Genomic DNA, 6604 nt, shown 5'->3' with positions numbered 1-6604 from the left:
TTTGCAACATGCTCTTATAATCTTACAGGCTCAGTGCTGTCTGATAAAATAATAACATAAAAAACAATGGGCTTCATGAGAGAGTTTTATTAAGAGGAGGAAGAGACACACCAATGTTTAAAGACAGTCTTAAATAGACTCAAATATTGAGAGTACTTAACATACTGAGTATAAGCAGTATAAATATTATTCTTTGGATAATACTTTGCAGATCACCAGCCCTACCTTATCAGTATTGTACACTTCAGAAGTTTCATTTATTTCAGTCATAAACAGAAGTTGTAGCTTATAGCATAAAGAAATAAACAGGGACTTTAGTTAGAATAGTTGGTTTTACAGGCTGCTGTAGGAGCTCCTCTTGGAGCTGTTATAGGTAAGGATATGTCAGCCTTCTATTTCTAACGGTTTATAACCACAGTGTAAAAATGGGCTTTAGACTGAAAAGATACCTTGTCAGATAAACTCTCAGCTCAGAACCAAATTGTTTTAAAAGAACACATTTCCATAGCTGTATTATCTCTTCTGTATTAAAATTGAATGGTTTAGTTCAGCTGTGGGAATGAGCTCTACATGTGACATCTTGTTAACAGCTCTGAGCTGCTAGATAGGTCCATGTCCTCAACATATCAGTGGGAATATATTGTAGTGAAAGATGGTGGAATTTTTTCCAGTTTCCTAAGGAGCACAACAAATACACATAAATTTCTTTCCTGCTCCTGAACTCATAGAGGCTGAAAAGCCCTCAGTTTAGCCCAAAAGACACAATACAGCATCAAAATATCCATGGTAGAAACTCAGACAGCTGAGCCGGATCTTTTTCATGACACAAATTACTGCCTCAGCTGATGCATTTTGTGCCAAACCTAAGCTGCTTCTAAATTTAAGTTGTTGTTGTTGGTTTGGGTTTGGGTTTTTTGTTTGATTGTTTTTGGTTTGGCTGGTTGGTTGGTTTTGGTTTGTTTTGGGAGGTGGGGATGGTGGTTTGTTTGTTTTGTTTAGGTTTTTTTTTTGTTTTTTTTTGGTTTTTTTTTGTTTTTAAATTGCACCATTCTGGCTTTAGCCATCCCTAGCTAGGTGCAAAATATATACCACTCAGTTAAATCCATGGCCACATTCTACACAGATTTTTCTCTAAAGCAAGAGCTACTTTTTCCACTGTATTTTCTCCTCATGAAAGCATGCCAGGTAGAGATCCAGTAGTCTGCAAGTAAACACATAAGTCTACCTCAGTAAGGTTGACTTTTCAATAGCTTCTGAGTATTTCCAATATCTTATTGAGAATGTGGTGATTCCTTGCTGTCAAAGAACAGAAGTTAAGTAGCTAACATATTAATTAATAATCTGCTATTTGTGAATATCTCCACATATGCTTGTGCCTAAGAGAGAGAAAATAGACCAAAGTCACTGTACAGGCATGTATTTTTGTATCAGCATTATGGAAATCATGCTGTCATTAGCACTGTTGTAATCTTCAAAATGGAAGAATAACCAAATATGTCAAGGTGAAATAACTGTAAAATAAATTTCATGGTGGAAAGGAAAGCTATTATGTTCTATCTTACAAATATCATGTGTTTATAATATTTTCTAGATTTATAAAGTAATGGACTGATGACACCATCATGTTGAACTGGAAAAACTAAGTATGATACTGCAGAGGTGGATGGTTTCTTTTCAGTTCTTTTAGGCAAATGGAAGCAATAAAGGATTTTGGAATTTCTGGACACATTTACATCTTCCATATATCTGCCTGATAGGTTCATTTTTAAAGGATATTACATAATTTGCCCATCTGAGCATTAACAGAATTAGCTTTACATTGTATCCAAAGCTGCGGGAGAGTAAATCATTAGGAAATACCTGATAATCCTGGCATAAGGATACATGTCTAATAGTTTATCATATTGTTTATTCAATAGTACATATAAAGTCATTCTGACAGTGGCCTCTAAAGCATTACTGTAAAAAATCTTATATTCCCTGCTAATAGTGTAACTCTTTTCGTGCAAGTGGTTGGTTGTTATTCTCCATATGACCCTAAAGAGCCCAGTACATAATCTTGTACTGCACGTCATTGTCCTCTCTCTGTGATGTTGAAAATGAGGCTCAAACATGGTGGATTTCAATGGTCATTACATAAATGGTTTCTAGAAGTACAGAGGAGAATACAGCATTGTGGTACATTGCTCAAAAGCAAGGATAAAACATTTTTTATATAAAAACAATACATATATATTCCTGTGTGAGGTTTTTCTGTGCTAACCCAGGAAATCATACATTGGACTCTAATAGAAATCATTTTTGGTAATTTTCCCTGTATTGTAGGTGTGCACACATTGCAGGTATGTAAGGCTGGTTTTGATCAAGGCATATTGCATTGTCTGAGGCAGAAGCTATTGCAAATAGTTCACAGTAAAGGGTGATAATGAAAGTTGCCATGCAAGAGTTGTGCTGTCCTGTGATGATCATATCCTTTTTTGACAATGCCATAATGCTTTCAATCCTTTCAAACAGGGAATCATAACTATGTAACCTTCCCCACCAACTTTTAACCAAGGCAGACTTAACAGCCCTGTAGATGCAGCAGAATGTTTTTTTGCTTTACACTGCTGTTTCTGAGTGCTGAAAAGGTCCTGGTATATACATGTCAAACTGGCTGTGGAGTGTTGTGTTTTATACTTTTCCATTATGTTGTTGCTTTTCTGGCTTGAAAACTCACAAAGAACTCAATCAGTGTTCACTGTCTGACTTTTGATGTGTGACACTCTCAAAGACTTTCTACAAATAACTCCTAAAAGTAATGAAGCACATGCTAGAATGAGTAATAGGTTCTGAAATGCTCTCAAGATCTTGCAAGAGTCCAGCAACCAATAAAATTCAATATTTTCAATCATCAGAGAGTTAGTATAAAATGTTAATAGTATAATATAGCTGTGTCATATAATGCATACATTACAGAATGACTCTATATTGATATTAATGTTGAGCAGATTAACTTCTTGTGAAAGCATACAGATACTAGCAAACTGAAATATCACTAAATATTTCTACTTAATGAAGAAACATAATTCCTATAAAAATCTATTTAGTTTCTTTTGTAAGTACTAACTTCTGAGTTTATATTTCTTAAAAGATTATATGATATAGTAAAAATGCAGAAAGAATGTAGTAAAAAAGTGTGTGAAATAGCAGCTAACAGCTTCTGTGATAAATTCGCTGGGTTTTCTCAGCATAGAACAGTGAAGATATGAGGCTATGCAAAATGCATACACTCAAAGTACAAAAGTTAATAATGCCCTTCCTTATAATTAACCATAACCTCCTTTTAAAAATTGGTGATATTATAGAAGGATCTGTCATAATATAGATGTGATTTTGTAAGTAATTCGAACTTCTGAAAAGGAAGTGAACTGGATGTCTTTGTAGGTTTCTGGATGGTACTGTAGTACCTATGTACTGCCTGGGCTCTATAAATAGTACAACATGTTTCTTTCTTTGAAGCTATGAGTACGGGGTGAAATGATGTTCACTTTATCATTTTTTGAAATCTTCATTCTCACAATCAAGAACCTCTCATGTCCTTTGAAAGTTGAGTTCTGTATTGTAAGGATAGTTTAACTCACACATGCAAGTCAAATAGCCTGTGATGGTGACTTTTAATACAACATTAATGAAGGTCCACGTGGCTGTCAGAGTACAGGTGTCTAGTGTAACCTAATTGTCCAAACTCCATAGCTGAAGAGCATCAAAAGAGACAGACTTTATCTTTGTTAGAAATCCAATTGTAGGTGTTCACCGAAGTAGTGTATATGCAGGTTAGGCTAGCGGACACCTGATTTTATATTTCTGAAACACTGAAAATTATAATTTGGCTAAGGTCTAGACTTAACCTGTGTTTTGCTAATTATCTTTCCTGCAAGGAAGCAGAATTATTCCTGCATTTAAGGGGATTTTACAATTCTGTCTTCTTTGGAAAGTAGTCATAAAGAGCTTCATGATTTTCATGTGAAAGAGGGGATTTCCTTTAACTCTTTGTTGACTGGTCTCATCAATGTCGCAGGAAAGCCAAGACCCTTGTGCCCAGCCAATCTGTTGACATCCTGTTATGGGGACTCCACTGAACAATCTGGTGTACTAGAGGGCAGTCATCCAAAGGAGGGGAGGAGGGTCTGAGCTCACTCGGTCTGTTCAACCTGGAGAAGAGGAGACTGAGGGGAGACCTCATTACAGTTGCAACTCCCTCGTGAGAGGAAGAGAAGGGGCAGATACTGATCTGTTCTCTGTGGTGACCAGTGACAGGTCTTGAGGGAAGTTGTGTCATGGGAGGTTTAGGTTTGATGTTAGAAAAAGGTTCTTCACCCACAGGGTGGTGGAGCACTGGAACAGGGTCCCCAGGGAAGTGATCACAGCACTCAAACCTGATGGAGTTTAAGAAGTGTTTGGACAATGTTCTCAGGCACATTGTGTGACTCCTGGGAATGGTCCTGTGCAGGGCCAGGAGTTTGACTTGATGATGCTTGTGGGTCCCTTCCAACTGTGAGCATATTCCATGATTCTGTGAACTCACTTGTTCAGGGACTTGCTACAATAGCACATTGCAATTTATTTACAAATTAAAAAGAGGTAACCCCTCCCAAATCTCTCCACTTTTGTTGAGTATATTACCTGCTGCTATTGACTTCTATTGCCCTTGAAGGACTCATACTAAACAGTTTACAGAATGACATACAAACACACTGATAATAGAAAATTGTGACAGTTTTTGCCGTTGATACTGACTGCAAAACCAAATTTGAAGCAATATGCAGACAAGTTCTAATCACCAATGAAAGCTAGTGTGAGACAGTCAGTGCACATAGAGTAAGGTCCTTATCCAACAGGCTTCCCTATATGGGAGAAGAGAGGTTCAGCCTGTTGATGATCCCAGAAGTTACAATGGAGTCTTCCTTAATTCTCCCCATTCTTGACTTACTTTTATATATCTTTAGATTTAGGTGGAACTTGGGTTTCTCTAGTTGTTACTGATTGGTGTAAAATTCTCTTGCTTTGCTCTTGAATATATAGTCAAGGAAATATAAAGACCATGCTCTGTGAGAGGTGCTCCTACCTTGAAGACAAGTAAGGCACTAATTTGGGATGTAGGTCTGAGTTAGTATTGCAATTAGATTATAACAAACCAAGTTCATCTGAGAAAAGTGATTTTACCACAGTTGCTGGTTCAGCAGCAAGACATCTTCCCCTTGGCTGACAGATCCTATGTGGTGTATCAGCTACATTGTACCACCAGCTTTCCATTCTTGCAAGGTTGACAACGGAGCCTGGCCATGATGTTTCCGCTCTGCTCCACCCTCCATTTCATCACTCAGCATGTAGCTTAGGTTTGCAGGCTGTGTTCTCCAGGAAATCGTAATTGCATAGTTTTTGTGGATGTCAGCCACACTCCATCCAGGAAGTAGCAACTGTATTTCACCTTATAATTTCTGTCCTGTTATGACTTCTGTTGCAATGTGAATATCTCTTACCTTTTTTTCCCGATTTCACACCCAGCCATCTTCCCATGATATAGAAGAGGGGCTTCTTCAAGCATGGCTCATAGGTCAGACTGAGGTACTATGTCTCCTACAATGTTATTGCACATGTGTTTGGTGCCACATGACTAACCTCAACCAGGCTCAGTCATATACTGAGGAGAATTCCATCTGGCTGAGTTGTTGAAGGGCAAGATGGTATTTTGTAGCTGTATATACAGAAGTATAAAAATCCCCCTTCATCTGTATTTGTAGTGTCAACCTGGAAGGGTATATCAGAGGTCTAAGGATATTTCATATGCAGGATCCTCTTGCAATTTGGAAGATAAATAAGGAATAGAGAAGCAGCACAAAAGTTAAAAATATATTAAGAATATGTGAAAAGAAATGGAGAAGTAGCAGCTCAGCAGTTGAACTCTACCCTTATGGCCTTTGCAAAAGTTGTAAGATTTCCTCGAACAGAGTGGTCCCAGATAGGCACTGATATCTTCCAGATTGAGTACCAGAATTCCATCTGTTACACAAAATAAAGAATAAAATATGTCCAATTCATCATGTGAAGTAAGAAATTGGAATGACTTGAACTATTTAGTCATATCAAGTCTCATAACTCTGAAATTTTTTTGCATACCCTGCATTTGCTTCAAATAGAGAGAGACTCTAAATGAAAAGACTGCTTAAGATGGACCAAATTCAACCGTCAAAGGCTATATCATAATCCTGCATTGTCCTTTCATTCCCTAGTATATCCTTATTCATTTTAATGTAAAGGTTGTGGCAGTATATGTATTCTCTGTGCAGAGAGATTAAATCTACTAACTCTACTGCATCTTTATAGTGTCAATATAATCCCCAGGAACAAGTTTAAAAATCAAGATATTATGACTACTTTAATATACTTTGCCTTTAACAATAAGAAAACTCGTGCTTGTACCTGGTACTGTTTCTTTTTCTGAATCTTTATCTCATTTGGCATTCCACATTTTACAGAATCTCTAATGATGTGTCATCAGTGAGATGGACCAGTTAAACGGAACTCCTAATGGTATTTTCTGACTTATCTGTCTTTAAAAAGC

Source organism: Pithys albifrons, chromosome 5 (assembly GCF_047495875.1).
Source record: "Pithys albifrons albifrons isolate INPA30051 chromosome 5, PitAlb_v1, whole genome shotgun sequence".
Taxonomy (NCBI): Eukaryota; Metazoa; Chordata; class Aves; order Passeriformes; family Thamnophilidae; genus Pithys; species Pithys albifrons.
This window is presented reverse-complemented; position numbering follows the sequence as displayed.